Source organism: Vombatus ursinus, unplaced genomic scaffold (assembly GCF_900497805.2).
Source record: "Vombatus ursinus unplaced genomic scaffold, bare-nosed wombat genome assembly UNPS02007284.1, whole genome shotgun sequence".
NCBI classification, from domain to species: Eukaryota; Metazoa; Chordata; class Mammalia; order Diprotodontia; family Vombatidae; genus Vombatus; species Vombatus ursinus.
The window spans coordinates 5,411,234-5,428,181 of NW_020947062.1; the positions used below are offsets into that span (position 1 = coordinate 5,411,234).

General features: G+C 40.7%; 1 protein-coding gene across 2 annotated transcripts in view; it reads right to left on the reverse strand.

The window, feature by feature from the left end:
- Positions 1-16,948, reverse strand: part of CCDC85C (coiled-coil domain containing 85C) — a 188,254-nt gene that overhangs the window by 62,258 nt on the left and 109,048 nt on the right. The window lies entirely within an intron of this gene.

A 16,948-nucleotide genomic window follows, 5' to 3' on the forward strand; every position in this document is an offset into this window, starting at 1 on the left:
ATGGTCACAAGAGCCAATGCTGCTGCAGAAAGCCTGGCTAAGGCACACGCACCTTCCCCTAAGCCAAACTTCCCCAAAGGCATGAAGGCCTATGGTATGATAGAAAGAACCCTTGACTGAGAGCCAGGAGATATGAGTTCTGGTCCTGATCCTATCAGTTCATAGCTATGTGACTTGTGACAAATCGTTTCACTTTTTTGCCCTCAGCTTCCAAAAGGTTAGACAAGATAGCTGATCCCTAAAGGCTCTTTAAACTAGGACATATGAGTCTAAGGTCTATGATTCTAAAATGTGATCCAGCTCTGGCATTCCATAATTCTAACCCTCCCCCCACTTCAAATTCTGATATTCTCTGACATTCATACCTCTCCTGCCTATGGCATTCTATGACTTGTGATTCGAAGGTTCCTTCCAGCTCTGATATTGTACTTCCTATGATTCTATGACCTCTCAACTTTGGCATTCTATATTCTAAAATTCTAAGGCACCCTCCAGGTCTGACATTCTATGAATCAATGATTCTCTGATCTATGACCCAAGGTTAAAAAAAGAAACTTACACAAAGGAAAATTAAAATTAAATCCATTCCCCATCAGACAGACAAGATTATTTGAAGACTTCAGTTACTTTCTGCAATCAAATCATAATACTCGACTAAATATTCACTTCCCACATCCCATCCCATTGCTTTGTCTGTCTCCTCAATTCAGAGCTGATGAGCCAGGTTTCAGATGGAGGTGTAGGAATGAATAATTGCTTTGTAACATCAATGCCGGGAAATCCCAAGAGATAAAAATGTTGGGGTGTGAGGGGCGCAAGAGAAATGCATCCTTGGGAATGTCTTTCAAGAAGGAGAAAGAGAGGAAGGTAGGAGAAGGAAGAGAAAGAAAGAAGAGAGAGAAATGAAGATAAGGAGTGGGGAAAGAGAGAAGAAAGGGAGAGAGAATAATTAGGCTAGAAGGCAACAAAAGAAAGGGAGAAGGGGGGAACTTTGGAGGAAGGGAGTAACAGAAAGGATATTTAGAACTTGAAGTGACCATCACAGACACGTGTAACATTAAAAGTAGAAGAGGTCTTAAAGCCCATCTCATCTGACCTCTTTACCGAGGATGAAGAGAAAGAGGCATGGGGGAGTGAAATGGGAAGCAGGTGAATTTCAGATGATTAGTTCTCAACTTTATTCTCACATCATTCCCCATTACTAGGGACTACAAAGAAAGGCCGGGTTATTACGCTAGCTCCCTTAGGAACTTGGGAAAGTATTAAGGCTTGACTTTGGACTATTCCTATGAAAAACTGGAAGATACAAGTAAACAAAAACAAAAACAAAAACAAAAACAAACGATACCCTTCCTGCACAACTGATATATACCAAATGCCCTTGTGCTTAATAAATGAGAAACAGCTCGAATTTCTATCATGCTTGCTCCCACTGGAAGATTAGCCCAATTTTAGAGAAGAGGAAAAAGGCTCAGAGAGACTAATCAATTTGTCCGTGGTCACTCAACTAATAAATGTCAGAAGTAGAATTTGAACCCAGTTCTTTCTGGTTCCAAATCCAGTAGACTACACTATGGCACTCTCCAAGGAAACTTTAGGAAAGGAAGTGGCCCAAGAGGACACTTAGTTTAACTCTCTCCTTTTATAGATAAAGCTCAGAAAGGGAAAGGGACCTGCCCATGTTCAGGGAAGATCAAAGCATTTTAGAGTTTGAAGGTGCCCCAGAGGTCGTCCCTTCTAATTCCTGAATTTTACAGATGAGGAAACTGAGATGCAGAGAGGTAAAGCAATTTATCCAAGGTCATAGATCTTTAATTTAAAGCTGGATAGGATCCCAGAGGCTACAGAAGCAGCAAATGGCAGAGTAAAGGATCAAACCCAGGTCCTCTACTTGCAAATCTAGCATTCAAATTTATATATGTTCCCTATGGAGAAAGAAGAGAGAGAACACAAAGCCTGTATTTTTGCCTTTTTTTGTTTTTTGTTTTAAGGAGACAGCATAGTATAGTAAAAGAGCCAAGGAAAAGAAGTTAAGAGAGTTGGGTATGAGTCTTTATGCAGACCCTAACACATTGTACACCTCAGGCAATTCCCTCTTCTTAGCTTTAGTTTCCTCATTTGCAAAATGAGGGGCTTGGTCCTAGATGATTGGCCCCTGCGCTCTCTGACAGCCCATGATTTTATGCAGTCCTCGGGGAGTGATGGAGAGCGGAGGAGGGAGATAGGACTGGGGGAAGGGGAGGAAGATGGAAGGGAAAGAAGTGGGCCAAATGGGTAGCCTAGCAACTAAGTGTCCCAATGCGAATGACTGAGAATCTGCAACTTCACACAAACTGCTGACAAATCTCTGCTGATTTTTCCCTTATCAGAAACCACATTCTCAGAATAGTTCTTTTTTGCCTTTCTGACCTTCATGTTATCAGTTTTTTACTTTTTTTTTTTTTTAAACTGGATGAGGTACCTTTCCAAAGGCTTACTTATCTTCCCCACCCACCCCTGCCCAGGGCAGCTCCACTATACTCCACACAACCAGTTGGGAGGAATGTGAATGACTCACGAATCTACTCCTAGGCACAGTTGGGGAATTAAATAAACAGGCCTCTCTCTTCCCTGACACCGTATTCCTCTGGCCTCACCCTTGAGGAATGTAGCTAAGGAAGATTTTCCTTTCTCAGACACAAATTGGACAGATGCATTTAAGTATTACCCCTAGAAAGCATAACCTTTCCAGGTACTCCAGGCCCCAGCAACCCCAAAGCCCTTAAAAATGCAGACTGTACTACACCCCAACCCCTTTACAAGCTCAGTTCTGCTCATTCTCAAGCTCCCACCAATGCTCTGCTCAAGTGCCATTTCCTTTAAATGACTTTTCCTTTCCACACCCCCCTCTCCCAGTTGTTAATGCACCAGGCCCATTACTGCATATTTTATATTTGTGTGTTAGAGCCTGCTCACAAGAGATGATCATTAAATTTTCAGTGTGAGCATTATTGTTTTGTTGATTGTCTAGTCTTAAATGATGGATAAAATATTATTAATGCAGATTAAACTTAAAAGTGTATCCTGGGAACTTTTTTCTTTAGTGCTGGTTGTTAAATATTTACCAGTATACCACTAAATATCTTTTATATATTCATCTTTTAGTATGTCATAGTCCCTAGTTAAATATTTTTTTTGAGGGCAAGGATTGTCTCACTTTTGCATTTTTATCCCCCAATACATAGCACAGTGCTTGGCAAAACAGAGACACTTAATTAATGCTTATGGATCAATTAACTGTCATTAACTCACTGTGTGATCTCATTGGGCCTCAGTTTCTTTATCCATAAAATGGAGCTAATAATCCTTGATTTGTTTTTGAAGACGAGATAGAAATTGTATCTTGTAACAGTCACTGAAGATAAGGTCACTGAGTAAAGCATAGTTTGAGAAAACTTTCTGCTTATAACTATCTTTCTTCTTAATCTTTTTGTCAAAATCATCATTCACTCACTCTCCCATACTCTCAAAGTTGGTGTGATCTTTTACTCTTTCTTCTCTTTTATCTTTCATAGGGATAGGGATTTGGGCTGGATCTATGAGTGCAGTGGTTAGTGGGCTGGGCCTGGAGTCTGGAAGACCACAGACATTTACTAGCTGTGTGACCCCTGATGCTTATTCGTTTCCTTTTCCCTTTACTGTCATAAGGAAGTTCCAGATGAGAAAACTCCCTCTACCAATGCAGGTCAGCAGTATCTAGGCAACTAAAGAGTCTTAAGAGCACTGAAAGTTAAATGACTTGCCCAATGACAGGAAGCTAGTATATGTAAGAGGCATCACTTGAATCCAGGTCTTCTGGGTTTCAAGGACCATTCTCTGTTATCTGTAGTGCACTGCCCCCTCAATCATTTTTTGTTGTGCAGTCATTTTTGACTCTTCATGACACCATTTGAGGTTTTCTTGGCAAAGGTACTGGAGTAGTTTAGTTTGTTATTTCCTTCTCCAGACCATTTTACAGATGAAGACACTGATGCAAACAGGGTCAAATGACTTGCTTAGAGTCACATAGCTATTAGGTATCTGAGGCCAGATTTGAACTCAGGTCTCTCTGACTCTAGGTTTAGCACTCTATCCACTCACTGTGCCACCTAGCTGCCCCTCACCTCCATCAGCTGCTGAAATCCTATTTACTTTTCATCTCTTGAATCTATTTCCTCTTCCCTATTCCCCATTCTGGTACAGGCCTTCATTATCAATTACTTTGACTAATACAATAGCCTCTTCTTTCCTTTATTCTCTCTCCTATCCACACTACCTTTTACACCAATGCCAAACTAATATTCCTTATTTATAAATCTGCTCAAAACCTCTCAAGATCTCTTTGCTGGCATTCAATGCCCCCCACAGTCCAGTACTGCCCTATCTTAACAGCTTTATTTCAACCTGTTTCTAACAAAAAGGACAACTCGTTATTTCTGGTGCTTGCCACATATACAGTCTCCATACCCTGGGTCATGCTGTCCCTAATCCTTCAAGGGCCTTCACCCCACAATAACCTGTTTCTTACCCATCCTTCAAGGCCCAACTCAAGTACAATTTCCACTACCAAGCCCTGACTCTTCTCACTCCTCTTGGTTCGTATATCTTTACAATATTATAGATAGTTACACACATATCTAATAGCCCTACTAGACTGTAAACTCCATGAGGGCAAGGAGCATCTCTCATTTAAAGTTACACACACACACACACACACACACACACACACACACACACACTCCCTTCAGATGAGAATAAATGGATCCCCTTAAAACCTGAGATCAGAATTTCTTTTCTCTATTGTTACTAAAAGACAAGTAGCTGCCTAATCTAACTGAAATATGAGCTATGAATAAGATGGCCTGTGGAAGCAGGATGACCATTTGGATAAATCACTTCTGTGAGCTATGAGAATTGTGCCTGCTCTTCTAGAAAAGGTGCTGATAGCATTAAACCCAATTAGTTTTTCTAAATTGCCAGTTCTCTTCTATGGCCCACAAGGAAAGATGACTGCCCATTCTACATTGGTTCAGTCTTTCATGATGATTGCTTAGACAGATTGAATGATGAGTTCAATTCCCTCCCTGCTCCTAACCTGCCAGCCAGTGTCTTCTCTCCTCCAGTTCCCTTTGAAATCAGATACATAATGTAAATATGAAGTCTCTGACAGCTTTATGGTCAACTCTCAGGTTTGTGGCCAGAAGGACCTAGGTCTCAGGTAGCTGAACAAATGCCTCAGAAAAAGAGTATTAGGAGCTCATTTGAGGCAATGACTCAAAGATTTTAGCTTCTGTCTGAGGATCTCAGAGGAATCAAGATTTCAGGTAACACAAGGGCAGTGGATAGATGCATACTAGGCTTAAGTAGACTAAAGCATATTGTCAATAATTACCTGCACAATGCATCAATAAGCAATATTAATTAATCATGATTAGTTAATAATCAATTCATCAATAAACTTTTATTAAAAGCCTACTATGTGCCAGACAAAATCGAAAGATGGAAAACTAGGGGTATAGAATATTATATATAACATTAGAAATGGCCAATGTGTTGGTTAATCCTGTTGAAATTCTTTTCTCTTTGTTTTTTATTCTTTGTTACAAAGGATGACTTTCATATTAGGTGAGATGGGAGGAATGTATTCAGAAATGAAGATTATATAAAAGCAATTCTTTTAAGTAGTACTAATGACATTACTGAGGAGATATAAGACTACAAAAGGACACAAGGCTAATCATAGAGCTTGATAACAAAAGTCAGAGACTATAAATATTATCCTGGCCTCCAGTGCATTTGGATACATTTTCTATGTAGGGGAAGCTAAGTGGTATAGTGGATAGAGCATTGGGCCTGGAGTCAGGATGACCTGAGTTCAAATCCAGCCTCAGATAATTCCCAACTATGTGACCCTGGGCAAGTCCTTAACTGCCTCAGTTTCCTCATCCGTAAAATGCGAATAATAAAAGCACCTTCTCCCCTCCCTCCTCTCAAAAGACATGGACAAGATTTTCACAAGATGAAAAGCTAAGGACAAATTAGGATCTGTATCAGTGGAGGGAATACTATATCAATGAGATTATACATCCCGAGTATTAAAACACGAAGACTCCATCACTGAAAGGATGAGAACACAGAATTTCTGACTTTCCAAAGAGTGACTGCTCCCTGGAGGCTTCCTGATTGCCTAGTAAAAAACACTTACTATCTTAGCGGACTACACGTCACTGCACAATGCTGCCTCTCAAAAATGGGTATTGGGGCAGCTAGGTGGCGCAGTGAGTAGCGCTCTGGCCTTGGAGTCAGGAGGACCTAAGTTCAAAACCAGTCTCAGACGCTTAACATTTACTAGCTGTGTGACCTTGGGCAAGTCACTTAACCCCGATTGCCTCACCAAAAAGCTAAAAAAAAAAAAAAAACAGGTTATCAGTCTTGAATCACACGGGTCCTTTCTTACCCCATGACCCTGATACACTTGTTTGTAGGCATGTTTTCCTGTTGGGTCCTTTGAACATTGCACATCAGGTTTCCTGACCCCAAGTCTGACATTGTTTTCAGCCACCAGTATGCTTTAAAGGAGATTCTCTTCAATAACACTGATACCTTTTTTCTATGCATGGCCATTCTAGAAAAAGGCAGCTAGGTGGTACAGTGAATAAACTGTTGTGCCTAGAGTCAATAAGACTCATCTTTGTGAGTTCAACTGCAGCCTGAGACACTTACTAGTTGTGTGACCTTGGACAAGCCACTTAACCCTGTTTGCCTCAGTTTCCTAATCTGTAAAATGAGCTGGAGAAGGAAATGACAAACATTCACTCTAGTATTTTTACCAAGAAAACCCCAAATGGGGTCACCAAGAGTCAGACATGACTGAACAACAACAACAATAAAAATTTAAGCCCTAGGGCCACCACTTACTGGCTCTGTGGCCTTAGGAGAGTTACCCTTTTAGGTGTCAATTTCCTTATGTGTCCAGTGAAGAGGCTAGTGTAGGCAATCCCTAAAGTCCTTCCCTGCTCTGCCTTTCTAAGGTTCTATGACTCATTTCACCTAGATACAAATATAATCTGGCATTCAAAAAAGCTAATTCAATCTTACACTGCATTCCTAGAAGTAGAATGATCAAAATGAGAAATGATAAAGTCTCACCATCGTCTGCCCTGATCACTGTTATCTGGAGTGTTTTGTTCAGTTCTGGGCACTCCATTTCGGGAAGGACATTTTTAAAAAGCACATTCAGTGCAGGATAACCAGCATGGTGGCATGCCTGGAGACCATGTCATATAAGGATCAGTCGAGGAGTTAGGGGTATATTTAGAGAAAACAGAAGAAAACACTGGTGGTTGTTCTTCAAGAAGCTAGCATGTGGGAAAGGGTTAGGATCTACCCTACTTGGCACTAACAAGCAATAGGATTCATGGGTGAAGGCAGACATCAGCTTGATATCAAAAACAAAAATGAAAAGTTTTATTACAACCAGACTTGACTCAAAAGTAGAATTGGCTGTCTCAGGAGGAGGCATCACCAGACAGCCCTTCAAGCATAGGTTGGATGATCATTTTTCAGGGATCCTGGTAGTCCTTGCTTTGGTTTAAGGGGTGGATTAGTTAATGATCTCTGAAGTCATGTACCATTCTGAAATGCTAGGAGCTCTAAGAATCTAGGAAAAATTATAGGGCAAATAGTATGATTCACTCCACAGGAGGAAATGTAAGTATGGCTCAACCTCCTCTAAAAATCTAGGCAATTATGTTCCCAGTCAGTATATCTTTCTCAAATGATCCTGGACCCCATGAGTTCCTAAACACACAAGGCAAAATCCCATAAAGGCCACTGCACCCAACCCATGAGATATAGTCTCTTATAATTTTAGGGTGGATCAAGTTATGCTTAAATTTCTGATTTTACAATCCTAAATTTGTGCTGCATTTTTATGCTTAACCAAGAACTTTCACAAACAATTTATGTAACATTGGAATTAGTTTTTCTTTGAATGCTAGAATTCACTGGTAAAAGCATCTGGTCCTGGGGTTGTTTCTTTGGAAATTCATTTGTAGCTTATTCAATTTCTTCGAAGTGATTGAGTGATTTGAATTCTCTATTTTCTTGTTCTGTTGTAAAAATCCTTTAAGTTATCAGCCTTGTTGACATAATTGGGCCAAATCATTTCTAATAATTTCCTTTATTTTCTCTTCATTTATTGTGAGTTCTTTTTCATTTTGGTATTGGCAATTTGGTTTTCCTTTCTCTAATCAGATTAGCTAACAGTTTATGTTTTACTAGTTTTTTGAGAAAAAAAAAACAGCTCATATCAACTTAATGAGATTTTTTAATAGCATTGTTTTTAACATCTGTTTTTTATAATTTCTGTTCTATTTAGAGGTGATATTTTGATTTGTTGCTTCTCTAATTTACATTTTGTAGTATCCCAATTTACTGATTTATCCTTTTTCTTTTGTTGATGAGGTTGTTTAGAGGTATAAATTTTCCCTTAAGGACTTCTTTGCTTCCATCTCAAGAGTTTTAGTATGTTGTCTCTATGCTGTCATTTTCTCTAATGAAATTTTCTATGGTTTCTATGATTTGTTGTTTGGTCCACCAATTCTTTAGGATTAAATTATTTAGTCTCCATATGATTCCTTTTCAAAGGCTCTTTTTTGATTTTAATGATTGTAATGTCCATAAAAGATATGCTTAAAATTTCTATTTTTCAGTATTTATGAGATTTTATGATCAGTTTTTATAAAGGTGCCATGAGAAGGTAACAAACATATAAGCTCCCCAATTTTTTTTCTCCCAAATTCTCATATTACTTCTAATTTCATTTCTTATCTCCTGCTTCCTTTCTTTCAACTACCCTTAGAGTCCTGTAGTCAAGCCATTGTGTTCTCTGAGGCTGTCGGGACTTACGGTTGTGATGTGTCCAATGTTCTGTAAAAAGTCTATATTATCTTCTGATTTTATTTTTTGGGCTTCTCTTAACCCATCGATTTCTTCACTGTGTTCAGTGTTTTCTTCTATTAGTTATATTTTCAGCATCAGTTGTTAGATTGGAACTTGGTGTTCAGACCAATCTGTTCCAGCCCTCATGGACAGGTTGGATAGACCCCATTTGGTGTTGTCCCTTCCTATCTGGGTGCCAATGCTGCTGCCAAGCTGAATGGAGTGTATGGTATTAGATCTCACTATCTGCCTCAATGCTTGGTAGTTCTACTACAGGTTCTGGCTTCAGATGGTCTGTTTTCTCCTTATAAAATCTCTAACCAAAACTTGACTTCTTTCTCTGCTGTGACCCCGAAAGGCCCCAGTGGGATGCTAGAGATCACACTGTTCTCAGGTCTCCTACACAGATAATCACTCTTTTGCTGGCACTGGAGGGTTGAACTGGTCCTCTCCTCTACAGTGGTCTAAAGAGTCACATCTGGACCGTGCCTCTCTGCACATATCCCACATATCCAATCCACTGACAAATTGTGTCATTTATACTTTCCGAAAATCTCTTTTACAAGTTCCCTTATCTTTACTCACACAGCCACTACCTCACCCTCATCACCTTGAGCAAGGGACTACAGTTATCCCTTCCACATCTCTACTTTACCCATCTTGGTTTCGATACATCCCGAGTTGGCAAAAGAAATTAAATGGGAATTTTGGGGGAGTTTTTCAGTCACCACAGACAGCACAGAAAAAATTTAGAAACTTAGAAATGCATAAAATATATCTATTGTATTATATAATATTAGCCCAAATTTTACAATAAGATAGTGTGAACATCCCAGAAAAGAAAAAGAAAAAAAAATTCAGACTTCTTCTCTGGTACAAAGGAAAGGCCAAACATTTTTGCTTGGATTTTCCAGATCCTAGTAAATTCCAGTAGCTCCCTATTATCTCTAAGATCCAATAAAAATCCTTAGTTTGTTACTTAAATTCCTTCCCACTGGGCCCCCTCCTACCGCTTGGGTCTTCTCACATTCTATTCTTTTCTGCACTCTCTAATGCAGCCACGTTGGCTTACTTGGTATTCCTTGCACATGAAAATTCCTGCCCTTAGCCCCATGCCTGTCACTTAGTGTGTGCTTAACAAATGTTTGTGGATGACTGACTCCATGCCTTGTGTATTGGCTGTCCCAGAATACCAAGAATGCTCTCTCTCCTCACTTTGTCTTCTTAGCATCTCTGGTTTAACTCCACTCCCACCTTTTGCGGGAGGCCTTCCTTGGTCCCCCCCCAGCTGCTACAGCCTTCCCCTGTCAGGTTACCTTCCATCTATACTAAGCGCATTTTGTTTGTACCTAATTATTTTCATGTTGTCTTCCCTGCCCCCGCCTCCCATTAGAGTGTAAATTCCTTGAAGTTGGGGAGAGTTTTTTGCCTTTCTTTTATGCCCAGCCCTTAACTCAGTGCCTGGCCCACAGTAAGCACTTAGATGCTTGTTGACTGACTTCATACTGACCTGTGGGTGCAGGATATAGAAGGAAAATGAAGATTTTTGAGTAGTTAAATGGTACCGGTCAAGAAGCATTTATTAAGTACCTACAGTGTCCCAGGGCATTGTTCCAGGTACTCAGGATACTAAGACAAAATTGAGAAGTTCATGCCCTCAAGGGGTCTATATTTTGCTGTGGCAGACAAAGATACAAATATCCCAAATACACGCAAAATAGCTATGCGGTAATTTGCAGGGGGAAGCTGGAGGATATGAAGAAAGCCTTCATCTAGAACAAGGGTTCTTAACCTGGGGTCCGTGAACCACCCAAGGGTTCTCTGGATAGATCTCAAAGAAATTATGATGTTGGGTTAGGAAAAAACTACATCTTTATTTTCACTAACCTCTTAACTAAAATTTAGCATTTCCTTCCATTATGAATATAGACGATAAATAGTCTTCTGAGAAGGGGTCCACAGGCTTCACTCATCTGCCAAGGGGATCCATGACTTTAAAAAAAAAAAAGGTTGAGACCCTGAAGGTTCCCTAAAAGGTGGCACTCAGGTTGAGTGTTGATGGAAACTAGGAATTATATAAGAAGCAGAAGTGAAAAAGGAAGTGTATTTCAGGACTGTGCAAAGGCCCAGAGATGGGTAGAACCAACATCATGTGTGAAGAGCAGTGGGAAAGTCTATTTGGCTGGACCAACATCTATGCAAAAAGGAACAATGTTTAATAAGGTTAGGAAGGTAAGTAGGGGCCAGATGGGGAAGATATGTCTAGATCTATGTAAAGGCAGATATTTTTTTGGCAGCTGAACACGTGTAAAGGATGACTTAGGGAAGGAAGGTCCCTTGCCACTGAATTCATAAGAGACGCCCAAAAATCAGGGCAGAAGCTGGTGCTCTGGTATGGCTCTTGCCATCAGGTATCTTTTAAATATGAGTTCAAAGGTTTTACTAAGCTGTGCATGTTCCCAAGTCCATTCTTGTTAGCTCATTAGGGTTCTCATGGACCTTTAACCAATCTCAAGACAGTCTGTAATTCTCGGATAAGCTAGCTCCCTCCTGCTCTCTCTTTAGCCCTGCTAGATCCCAGAAATGACATTTTCATCAGGGAAGGAAAAGATCTGTGACAGTCACCAGGAACTGCAGAGCCCCAGCTATCTTATCAGAATTTCATTAGGAAGAGAGCCCCCTGATAGAGGAAGAAAGGCCCTGAGCTAAAGAGGGCATGTCTCTGCTAGAGATGGGGGGAGGGAACAGGACATATCTGGCTTCTCGGTTGGGTGACCTCACCGTTACTAACCTCACCTTTTCTCTCTGAGGACTGGCAGATCTATTATGCTCCTGCCAGTCACACAGCCTGTGGAAACGAGTATATAATTAAATTAATCCTGGGGTTTTATGTAATGGGTAGGGGAAATGTCAAGAGGATAGAAGAAAACCTTTGCACACTGGCAGGCTAAAGAGAGGAAAAGAGGAAGGTAACATGGGAAACAAAGGGCCCCAGTTCACACTGACAAGGCATCTAGTCCACCCCACTGCCTTCAGTATGGGGACCCACCACCACACTCACAAAAGATTGAAACCTTTCACTTTAAAGTCCACCAGAAGAAATTTTACAGCCTCGTCAGTCTAGTGTCACTGTGAGGAAGTCCTTGATTGATTCAATCAATAAATCAGTAAATACTGCCAGGTAGGCACACCCACAGGAGGCCAATGACTAAATAAAAGGCTCCATATACACCAAAATGCTTATAGCAACGACAGCAAAGACCTGGAAACAGAGCAGATGCCCATTTACTGAGAGATGGATAAGTTGTGATATAGTAATATAATGGAATATTATTGTTTTAAGAAATAATGAACATACAGAGAAGCATGGAAAGACTTACATGAACTGATGCATAGTAAGATAAGTAAATCCAGGACAACAATATACACAATCACCACAACCATGTAAGTGGGAAGAGCAACAACAAAATAATCCATACTAAATGCTGCAGAATTATAATAACCAAGCTTGGCCTCGAAGTTGAATGAATGCATGAATAAAACATTTATTAAGGGGCTTACTATGTGCAAAACACTGTGCTAACTTTGGGCGACACAAATAGAAAAAAGATAATCTCTGCTCTCAAGATGCTCACATTCTAATGGGAACAACATATATGGAAGGTTTCAGCTATAACAATGGAAAGGTCTCATAGCACTCAGAATATGGCCTCCTCTTCAATGTCATGACCATTGATAAAACTATGACCATTTCTGATATCGACCTATATGATAGCACCAGACTTTAGTGTGATTTCTCCTTCCAATGATGGCTGTGAGGGCTAGGCTGGAAGTAAGTCTAGTGGTTTGAGGGATAGAACTATTCCCAAGGCTCTTGGTCTTAGGGTCCTGGACTATCTTCATCTGAGTCCAAGAGAAGATATGGTGGTCAAGGTGGTGGTAGTGGTGGTGGTTTGACTGGCCCTGTACATGCTGCTGCCTCCTATCCTATCTCCCCACCCTATCCCAACCCTGCCTCACCTCCAGGGTTCCTTGCTGCTTCAGCTATGCTGGTTTGTCCAACCCACGAGTGGCGGCTTGATGGCAGGTGTTGAGGATGACTAGTCCCCCCTCTACATCATGGTTTCCCTGGATGATGGTGGTGAGAGCTGAGCTGGAAGCAGGACCAATGGTCTGAGGAGGTGCTGCCACTCTCAGGGCTCCTGAATATATCTCTCTAGTGATGGCAGGTGGCCAGTGATTGTTGACAGTAGTGATGACGAAGGTGGATCCCCTCTCTACAAAGATTTCTCCTTTCAATGATGGCTGTGAGAGCTGGACTACAAGAGTATCTGGTGGTGTAGGGGACACAACTATTCCCAAATCTCTTGGTCTTAGGGTTGTGTGCTGTCTCCATCTGAGTTCAAAGAGAGACGTGGTGGTCAAGGTGGTGATGGTGGTTTGACTTCCCCAGTACATGCTGCCTCCTGTCTCTCCCTCAGGGGGCTTTGTCTGCCCTGTGTGTGACTGGTGATTGTCAGTCAGTAGGAATACTTGCCCCCTCTCCACAAGAGCAGTTCCCCAGATGATGACTGTGAGGGCTAGAATGAAAGCAGAGCTAGTGGACAAGGGGCCAGCTATCCTCACCAACTGCCAACTTTAACTTCCACACAGGGGGCAGGCAAGCTAGCCTAATTGAACCAGAAGAAATATCAGAAAACACATCCCAACTCTCCTTTACAGAACTGAGGGACCTGGGGTATGGAATGCTATCTATATCATCATAAATATTCATGTTAGGTTTTCTTCTTCCTTTCTTCAAACTTTATCACAAGCAATGGCTGAAAAAGTGGAATGAACAAAGAATACAGTGGGAAACATAGATGATAGTCAAAAAGATATGTTTTTAAAAAATCATTAAATTTCCCTTATCTCCCCAATTATTAATACTCTCTTCTTCCTGAAATTACTTACTTAGCTTGGCGTGTACTTATTGTGTATATTGCTCCCCCAGCCCCAAATAGAATGTAAATTCGTTGAAGGTAGAGACTATTTCTCACTAGACGGTAATCTCAGTGCTTAGTACTGTACTTTGCTCATAGAAGGTCCTTAATTAACATTTGTTTAATTTACCAATTAGGTAACTTCCTGCCAAGTTGGCTATAAAATGAATCGCCGCAAAAAAACATTCCTATGTTTGCACTGACTTGATGTTTAACTCTGTGTGTGTGTGTGTGTGTGTGTGTGTGTGTGTGTGTGTGTGTCCTTCCTCTGACACATACTGGTTGTGTGACACTGGGCAAATAATTTAATCCCTCAATGCTTTAGGTAACTCTTAAGACTACAATTTACAGAGAAAGTGTCAGCCTATATTGGTAAAGGGGGTTTCCTCACCTGGGATTTCCTCCTATCAATGAAATCACAGATCCAGTCTTTATATCTACCTACCTACCTACACAAAACCTGTCAAGACAAATAGGTTTTCCTTAAGTCAGCACACTGAAGATAAGCCTGGGTCAAAAATTTATTCAGGACCTGGGGTAGAGTCAACATTAACCTCCTGCACCATTATGGCCTCTGTCACCCAGCACCCTGCAAGAATGGATTCCACATTAATCATTTTCACAAAAGGCAGAGCTGGATGACAGCCAGGACTAAAGCCAATTATTCTCCCTGGTCCCTACAAGGAACACATTTTCTACACCAAATAGCAGCTGCCATTACTCCATAGTGGAGGATAAAGTGAAGGCGATAAACCTCCTTGGATACAAATTTGGACGGTCAGGAGACCCAAATTGGATTGCTAACTTGGTCATTTACCACCAGGGACACTATAGAAACATCACTTCATTTCTCTGAGCCTCAGCTTTCTCCTTTTAAAATGGAGCTATTCTTTCTGATCCAGAGGTTCCACTACTAGGTTTATACCCCAAGGAGGCCACTGGTAAGAAGAAAGTGTGGATCTGCACGAAAATATTTATAGCAGTTTTTTTTTGTGATAAAGAACTGGACACAGAGTAGATGCCCATCAACTAGGGAATGGCTTAAAACAAAAAGGTACATAAATGTAATGAAATATTACTATATATAACATCATTAATATTTCATGTTTAGTTTTTTTTTCTTCCTTTAAAATGAAATAATGAATGTGACAAATGCAGAGAAGGAAAGATCGACATGAATGATGCAGAGTCAAGGAAGCAGAGCCGAGAAAACAATGTATCTACAAGAACTGCAACGGTGTAAATGGAAAGAATCACCAGAAAAAATCAAAAGTTGCAAGATTATAAAGAACAAGACTGGTTCCAAAGAAGAGATATGAAAAGAGTAAATAAGTAAAACCCATGCAGCCGAAAACCTTCAAGAGCCACTGCCTCTAAGAGTTGAAAAATCATAGAATCTTACAACCTTAGAATGTCAAACACTGTTAGGGTTTAAAAATAATTCAGACCAACTTTCTTCCCACTACAATGTTTTTGACATGTGATCATCCAGCCTCTACTTAACTTCCCACAGTGCCAGGGAACTCACTACCTTTTAAGAAAGGCTATTATATTTTCTGATAGTTCCTTATAATGAGTCAAGATCTATAGAAGAAAATGGCAAACCACTCCAATATCTTTGCCAAGAAAACCCCAATGTCACAAAGAGTCAGACATGACTGAAAAAAAGACTGAAAACAACTGAAATTATATTTTCTAATGATTCCTTATAATGAATCAATACTACCTCCCTAAAACTGATAGCCAGTTATTTCCCTCCCCCTCCTCCCATGAAGTGCTAATAATTAGTGAAAGGGTCAGAACACAGATAACAAGAGAAAGTCCGGGGCAAAGGGGCACCAGAGTGGATACCAGAGCATTAGTACTAGATCATGCTAATTACCCATGTGAGTTTGGACAAGCTATTTCTCTCTGAGTCCCATCCTTAAAGTAAGTCCTTACCATTATACAACCTTTAGGTGGCCTAGAATAAAAAGAACATGGGATTTAGAGTGAAGAAAATTGGTTTTGAAACTCTGCTCTGAGAGAGGCAGTTGGGCAGTGCAATGGATAGAATTCTGAGTCAGGAAGACCTGAGTTCAAATGTAGCCTCAAAAGCTCACCAGCTGTGTGACCCTGTTTGCCTCAGTTTCCTCAGCTATAAAATGGGGATAATAATATCCTTTACCTCACAGAGTTTTATAAAGACCAAAGGAAATAATATTTGTAAAGTGTTTAGCACAGTGTCTGGAACATTTGTTCAGTCATTTTTCAACTATGTCTGACTCTTCATGACCCTATTTGGGGTTGCCTAGGCAAAGATACTGGAGTGGTTTGCCATTCCCTCCTCCAGGTCATTTTACAGACGAGCAAACTGAGGCAAGTTAAGTGACCTGCCCAGGGTCACACAGCCAGTAACTGTCTGAGGTCAGATTTGAACTCAGGTCTTCCTGACTTCCTGGCCCAACACTCTCTCCACTTTGCCACCTAGCTGCTCTGAATAAATAACACTGCCCCCGAAATAACAAGAAAGTGATTTCAAAAACAAAAACATCACCACAATGGAATCAGAAGAACATTGATCAGAAAAACTTTCTCTCTTGATGTGGGAAACCACACTCCTTAAAGCTGGAGTGTTCCATGTCCAGGACTATGTGCAGAGATCCATTAACAAAAGATGGCTAACAGGTAGCAGCCAGTCATGAAGAACTATCTGTTAAAGCATGGAGGCAGGGGCAGCTAGGTGGCACAGTAGATAGAGCACCAGCCTTGGACTCAGGAGGACCTGAGTTCAAATATGACCTCAGACATATAACACTTACTAGCTGTGTGACCTGGGGCAAGTCACTTAACCCCATTGCCTAACCAAAAAAAAAAAAAAAAAAAAGCATATATGCTGTTAAATTTAGGAAACCCAGATATTAACCTGTGCTGAGCCACTTGGGCTCTGGCTCTGTGCAGGTATCGCCATCTGTAAAATGAAGGTAACAATGCTTCCTGGATCTACCTAGGATTTAGAGCTAGAA